This window comes from Bidens hawaiensis, unplaced genomic scaffold (assembly GCF_021521415.1).
Source record: "Bidens hawaiensis isolate Kalapana, Puna unplaced genomic scaffold, B.hawaiensis_p1.1 tig00033913_1, whole genome shotgun sequence".
NCBI classification, from domain to species: Eukaryota; Viridiplantae; Streptophyta; class Magnoliopsida; order Asterales; family Asteraceae; genus Bidens; species Bidens hawaiensis.
This window is the reverse complement of record NW_027495852.1, coordinates 149390-157728: the sequence shown is the minus strand read 5'-3', so window position 1 is coordinate 157728 and position 8339 is coordinate 149390.

The following is an 8339-nucleotide window of genomic DNA, read 5'->3' as shown; positions in this document are numbered from 1 at the left end:
TGCAAGTGAAACGAAATCACAGGGACGAAAATCACAGATTTGAAACTATTGGACTAAAACCGCATATTGGACAAATCAAAGGAACGGAAACCGCACTTTACTCTTTAAATACTTTTTAATTGTAACAAACCATCGAAAATGGATATTAAAATAAAATAGTAAACGACGATATGGAAATGAAAGAAGGTTTTAGAGATGAATAAATTGTTTGAGAAAAGTTTGTGAGATAGTTCATATGACCACACAAGTTTTCTGAGGTTTTTGCATTTGTGTGTTACATAAGTGTTCAGTTTTTGAAAATATTTCAAATGAGTAGTCTCCATACGATAAAATTATATGACTTCATACTCATATTCCGCGTGCACGTATTTGAGATTTTTAACAACCTAGGACATCATGTATCCATCACACCTTGTTGTTTTCTCGCTATTGTCTGAGTGTCTAATCTCCTACCACCTTAATTTATATAAAAAAAAAGACTTATTAAGTTTTCTCATGTAGCAATGATTACCTTCTTATTATGTAGTCATGATTACTCGTGACATATATAATCATACAAACAAAATCACATTGGAAAGTAGAGTTGGCAATTGCACGGATGGTATAGTCAACTCCCAAGTGGATGAATGGTCCTATTAGGAACCACATAAAGCTTAGTTTCTTTTTAGTTTTGAGGGTGTGTTTGTGCTTTACAACTTTATTATATGTAATGGAGGTTTCTCCATGTATTCTATGAAAAAGTTATCCTAATTGCACTCTATTTATATATATTAGATCCTGGTTTCATTTGTAACCCATTATTATATATCTTTATACAACTTTTGAAAACCTTAGTGCTTAGCTTGAAAATTATATTATTCTCATAAGCACCGGCATAAGAAGGTGGTCATATATAGACTATAGAGTATGGAGACTAATGATGTGCATGAGTGCATCCATTTGTATATCTTGAATTCTTGATGTATGTATAATCAGGGCTGGTCAACATTTTTTAGGTCTAAAACGAAACAAGAATTCTGGTATATTTCGAACTTTATTGTTACAAATTAAAACAAGTAAACACGATCCGCGAATATGTTTGTCTTGTCAAATAACTTAAGGGTCATTTTTATCGTTTAGTATATTTTGGCCTAACTTTGGTTTAAAATGGAGATCTCATCCAACTGAGGGCCTAAAACCCTATCATTAGTTTACTCCCCCTAAAGCCAACTTTTGTATATAACGTTCGAGACTATTATTTTGCTTGCAACTTTAGTTATAAGGCCAACAACGGATATGTTTATTTATCTTGTTGATCAACGGGTTTATGAAATTCTGCATTAAGATGCTATGCATTTAAAACCTAAAAATATAGCAGCTACGTACTATACGCGTGTATGTAGACACCCTGTTTAAAACTTGGTCGCACCGTTAAAGAAACACTATTAAAAAATGTTGGAAGCCCTATTTAAATTTTTTTGCATTACGTTATACTCGATCACACCAAGTTCAGTAGTTCAATATAATAATAGTATACTCAATTTAAAGAACAATTGAATACATGTTAGATTTTATGGCGTAATTTTTTTATATAAAAGTGATTATATAATAACCCGAACTTTAGTATTATAACAATAATAATAATAATAATAATAATAATAATAATAAATAAATAAATAGAACCTGGAAGAGTTCAAAGTTCAAACTCAAGATTTAAGCACATGTGTATTATTCTAAATTCAATCATCATCTACTTACCTTCTTCAAATTCAAACTTGCGGATAGATCGAGATGATATGTTCGTTTCTTTATAAACATCTTCAAACTCTCTCAATCACATCTCATAAGACCTACTAGCTCCTATTCTCACACGACCTTTGTTCTTCGTTACCACCACCGCATCGCCCCGCCACTATTAAACAAGCCTCATCTTCCGCTGCCGCCGTAGACTGCCTCCGCCACTACAAATCGGACACTACCGGGCCGCTAACAACCAGACATCTATTTTGTTCTCAGGTCAGTTTGATTCATGACCAGCATTTAAGATTAGTTGCTTCTTTGATGTTCTAATTGATCAGAAACTTTGTTGGTTTGTTGGACCGATGCAGTCGTAAGCGTCTCCGGATTACCGTCTCTGACGCCCCGCTTCCTGATCATATCATCTCACAGTGCGGGTAATAATTCCAGACCTTCCTTTGTTTTATTCATCCCGATACTTTGCGACTGTGACGATTGACGGTTCCGGCCATTTAAGGCTTTAAATCTCTATGTGTTAATAGATGCATGTTTGCGTTTAAAGATAAGAATCATTCATCAGAAATAAAGTAAATAAATAAAGAAAGAAAAGGAAGTTGACTAAAAAGAAAATTAATCTGACATTGTTGAATATGCACGTGAGTTTTGTAAAAACTTGTTTTGCACCATACAATTATATAAGAGCATTGGAAATTGTTTTATGAAACCATCATATAACTAAAAGGAATAAAGCAACAATTTTGCTCATACACTTATATCTATACACATATTCTAAGAAATATATAACATGAACTCTACTGCGTAAATGAGTTTCATACGTTATTTTTGTTTAACTAATAGTATTATTCTATTAGTGTTAAATTCAAAACTCTTGCCATCCATTTAACGTTATATATTAATATTAGTAACAATTACATGACTTTTATGAAATCAAGTGTCGAATTATTATTATTATTTTTATTTATAAAAAGCCCTTGTCGCCGGAAGACCGATCGGTTAATCACGCAATATATTTTGAGTTCAATAAATCTTATGTGAACTATATTATAATGTAGATTCTCAATATAGTTGAAGACAACCTTATCTTTTCTTTTTGCTTTGTTTAAGGTACGGATTCTGTTTTTCTTCACTCATAGTATTGGTTATAGTCCATTTTATATTCGATGTCCGTCACTTCGTAGTACGGATTTTTGTTATCTGTCAGTTACAGATCTAGTTCGGTTTATTCGTATGATATGTTTATATTAATTTTATAGCATGCAATAGGTTATATATATTTTGAATTCATTATTGCATGTTCCTGTTTAAATATTTTTAGTTATACGATTTTAGTTTTTGTACTCTGTTACCCGAGCAATTTCTGACTTGTCGTTGGGGCGTCAACGACATGGCACTTATCGTGACAGTGCGTAATCAAAGTTCACGGCGTCTCTGAAAGTACTCATGTAGTACCTTGGCAACTTAGAGGCGTATAGATCGATCTTAGCTCCGACTCCTGACTCCTGACTCCTGACTCCTGACTCCTGACTTCTGTTTGAGATGGAACAATGTGTGCACGCCACCCACACCGTCTCCTTGGTGCATGGACTAGCTAGCTGTGTACCCCTCTGTTTAGGCTCTGGGTGCTTCCGTATTACACGACCTATTTATTTTAACATCATCGTCGTGTATTTTAGTAATTATATTTTGTTTCGCTATATTTCTGGTCCGTTTTGATATGTGTATATGCATTTGATTAAATTTGAGTACATTCAGATTACGTCCCGATCGTGTATCGGATTATGTTTCGCATTTAATTATAGTTCGGTCTAAAACGTGGTTTTATATCCGCAATAGTTTCAGTTTTATTTCAGTATGTGTTTTGTCTTATGTATGCCTTAACCTGTACTATTGTTCTCTCCGTTACTGGGCAATTTTTGGCTCAGCCGTATTTTCTTGTTTGTGTCTGTCTTATTTGCTATCAGGTAATTCGGGAAATCGGGGAGATCAGTGATGAGAGTAAAATGAAGCTCCAGAATAAGGACTTGATTTAATTTTCTTTTATTTAAGCATTTAATAAATTTGACTTAGAATTTCTTTCAGTGTTTTTAACTCTTTTGGTTGCCATGGGATTCTTTTCATTTCATTTAAATGGTTTTTGTTTGGTCTATGATATCTGTAATAGTGACACGTCAGCCTGCTCCGGGTTGGGGTGTTACAGTTATGGTATCAGAGCTCAGGCTCTTTCTTGTAGAAAACTTACACGAAAATAATTAAAAATGTGAGTTAATGGGTAGACGTCGGGTTAGGATTTTCCTTTTCGTCTTCCGCGTATTCCGTAAATCCTTATCGTTCAATTCATACGTTATCTTACTTTCAGATGCCTCCTAGAAGACGTGTTAACCGCCAAAACGGGAATGATGCTGGAAACGACCCACCTCTTGCGACCCTTGTCGCTAACGTCGTCAATGCGGCTATTGCTGCGGCAGTCCCTAACATCATACAACAGTTACAGCAGAACAATGCCGGTGGCAACAATGTCGGTGGTAACAACGCCGGTGGCAACAACGCCAGTGGAAACAATGCTGGAGGCAACAATCCTCCTGTTGGTATTCATGTCTGGCTTGAGCGTTTTCAAAAGCAAAAGCCAAAATCCTTTAGTACTGCTAGTTCTCCAGTAGAAGCTGAAAACTGGATCGCGCACATCGAGAAACTGTTTGAAGTGCTGGGTGTTGAAGATGTGTTTAAGGTTCGATTAGCTACTTACAAGCTCGAAGATGATGCTCACAGATGGCGGAAGACACTGAAAGCTGCCCGTGGTGGAGACAATTATGCTGCTACACTTCCTTGGAATGAATTCCGTACTTTGTTTTATCAACAGTATTTCACTGATGCTGATCGCAGTGAATATTTGAGAGAATATTCTTCAATTATTCAGGCTAATGATGAGCCCATCGTTGAGTTTAAAAATCGTTTCAGTCGATTGGTTAGTTTTCTTGGCCCAACTGTAGGCACGCAAGAAAAACAGACCAACCATTTCAAGTGGGCCATTTGTGACCGAGATAGGAAGTTTATCTTGAACCTCCGTTTTAATGACATAAATGAGATAGTTGATGCGGTTAAGAACCTTGATAATGATAAGCGGCCAAGAGAAAATAATCAGGGTCAATCTTCTTCTCAGGTTGGAACCGAATAGTCCCTTGTACCCCGAGACCGTAGACAGCGTACTGATAGGAATTTCAACAATCAGCAACGAAATGGGGGAAATCAAAATCAGAATCATAGGCCCGCACAGAATAATATGCAACAACATCATAACCCCACCAGAGCTCAATGTAACACCCCGACCAAAGGCGGATTATACATCGGGGCGCCACATATTGTTTCATTACTCGTGACACTATTGGTGTCAATATTTAATAAATATATTCATTCGCGCACGCGCAAAGTAGATATAAGATAACATAAATCATCATAAATCAATATATTATAAATCATAATATTCGAACAGCAATAACTTGTCTTGATACATTTTAATCTAGGTCCAAAATAAAGAAAACTTCCTACGTGTCCACAAGCTCCAAAACAGCTACTGCAAACCTGAATATGTGTTAAAATAAACGTCAAACACTTGCGTGTTGGTGAGAAATCAAGTTTAATACAATACATAGATAACAATAAATCTGCGCGCAACACGTGTATGTCTGGTGTTTAACAAGGGTGTAATCAGATTGTGATCAAGCCTAAATAGATCATAGTTCATAGTTCAATCCGTGCTCCCAAATGAGCACAAAAACAAGAAAACATCTGTGCAAGTGTAAACAAAGAAAACCGTAAACGATAGGTCTCCCGTGTTCATCTAATGGATCCATGAAAACTTCGGAATAAGCCGAACAAAGCGGTTAATGATACACACATACAAATAAACAGCCAAGTAAACGTCCTCAACACATGGGATACTGCGCGACTAAAGTTCATAAACCAGTTTAAGACTCAAGTTTGTACGAACACATGAACATCCCAAAACATTAAAAATAAAAAGGGATTAGGTACGAGATTACTCACTTGATAAACGATGCGGTGTAAGATAAAGCAAGAACCAACTTTAAACAAGCACAAGTTAACCTATAAACAAGATTATTGTTTTAATGATTGATTGTTAGTCTTGATTACAAGTTAGCATAATTAATAAGTAAATTATTATATAATATATATTATATATTACTGTAAAAGCAGGGCAGAAGACGAAGGCAAAGAGAGAGGAGGCGGCAGAGGAAGAACAACGGCAAGGAGCAAGAGAGAACAGGAGAGCTTAAGTGCTTTGTGTGTGTAGTGTTAGGAAATTAACATTATTATTTATAGGGAAACCCTAGGGAACACAATCCCTAGAAAAGGGGAAAAGATCTCCAAAAAGTAAAAGATTCCAAAAGCAAAAGATATCAAAAGATATGGCAGCTGCAGGGGACAAGAGAAAGCTGACAGGGAACAGTAAACAGGCATGGGAGGGTCAGATAAAGGTACTGGTCAAGCATGGAAAAAGCAGATCTCAAAATATAATGTCGGTCACTTTTTCTGTCAACCAATGGGGTTGGTGCGCATGCTGCGCCAAAAGTGGCTTTTCAGACATAAGATAGGTCAGGTCAACAGCACAGAAGATAAGACAACACAAAAGTAAACGGCTGGATTAAACAGAAGAAAAGACTCAAGACATAGCGCGAGAAAGCTTGAGCGCGAAGGCAGACACAGAAGGTCAAGAGAGCGCGAGCGCGATGGCAGACAGAACCAACCTTTGCGCGCCGCGGAAAGAACTATATTTCTAAGCGCGCCGCGGGAAGAACTTCAATTCTAAGCGCGTCGCGAGAACTATATTCCTTAGCGCGTCGCGGGAAGAACGGGATCCATAGCGCGCCGCGGGAAGAACTAAAATCCTTAGCGCGCTGCGGGGACAGTTCGTCTCGCGTATCGCAGTAACAGGTGGTCTTCACGCAGGCTTCCTTGTAAGGAGTCTGGCGCGTGGAGCTGCGCAGACAACCTTAGGCGGGAAGGAACAAAGGACAGCAAAGAGTAAGGAGAGAGGGAAACAAGGCTTAAGGGCGGGACGGCGACAAGAGGGAAAAGAAGGCGGAAAGAGAGAAGAAGGAAGAGGGAGGGGACGGCGGAAAGAAAGAGAGAGAAGGAGGCGGGAAAGAAAATATATTATTATTATTATTAAAAGTAAAATATAAGTATAAATAAATATTAAATCATAAAAGAAAGAGATCGGATCAGAGAAACGGGTACCTGGGTCGGGTCGGATCGGGGCAGATGTCACAGTCTCCCCTACTTTAAGAAATTTCGTCCCGAAATTTATCTCGAAGTAGGTTGCGCAGAGAACAGGTGCGGGTACTTGATCTTCATTTGATCTTCCCTTTCCCATGTAAACTCGGCTCCGCGCTTGGACTCCCAGCGAACTTTCACGATAGGGATGCGACTGCGCTTGGTTTGCTTAACCTCGCGATCCATAATCTCAACAGGCTTCTCAACGAAATGCATAGATTCATCAACTTGAACTTCATCAAGTGGAATGTGAAGGTTCTCGTCAGCTAAACACTTCTTGAGATTGGATACATGGAACGTTGGATGCACATTACTGAGCGCGGGCGGCAGGTCAAGTCTGTAGGCAACTTTTCCTACACGCGCGAGAATCTTAAATGGTCCAACATATCGAGGAGCAAGCTTACCTTTCTTCCCAAAGCGGACAACACCCTTCCAGGGCGATACTTTGAGGAGAACAAGATCACCAACTTGAAATTCGAGAGGCTTCCGCCGGCGATCTGCGTAACTCTTCTGTCGGCTTCTGGCAGTCAGCAGATGATCACGGATCTTGGCGATTTTATCGGTTGTCTCTTGAACTAGTTCGGGTCCTGTGATTTGAGCTTCTCCCACTTCGCTCCAACAAATCGGGGAGCGGCACTTACGACCGTAAAGTGCTTCAAATGGGGCCATACCGATACTGGAATGATAGCTGTTATTATAAGAGAACTCGATCAAAGGCATGTGTGAATCCCAATTACCTCCAAAATCAAGAACACAAGATCGGAGCATATCCTCAAGAGTTTGAATAGTTCGCTCGGACTGACCGTCAGTCTGAGGATGATATGCCGTACTCATGTCCAAGCGAGTTCCTAACGCAGATTGGAGAGATTTCCAAAAGCGGGATATAAAACGGCCATCGCGATCGGATATGATGCTCAAAGGAGTACCATGACGGCAGACAATCTCTTTGACATAAAGCTGCGCGAGTTGCTCAACACGGTAGTTTTCACGAATGGGCAGAAAGTGAGCAGACTTAGTCAAACGATCCACTATTACCCAAATGCTATCATGTTTGCTTGCTGTCAAAGGTAACTTGGTAATGAAGTCCATCGCTATACCTTCTCATTTCCACGTAGGAATTTCTGGTTGTTCGAGCAAACCAGATGGGCGTTGGTGTTCAGCTTTTACCTTAGAACAAGTCAGGCATTTAGCTACGAACACAGCAATATCTTTCTTCATGCCGGGCCACCAATAAGTAATGCGCAAATCCTTGTACATCTTATCAGCGCCGGGATGAATAGAATACCGAGATTTGTGCGCTTCACTCAGGA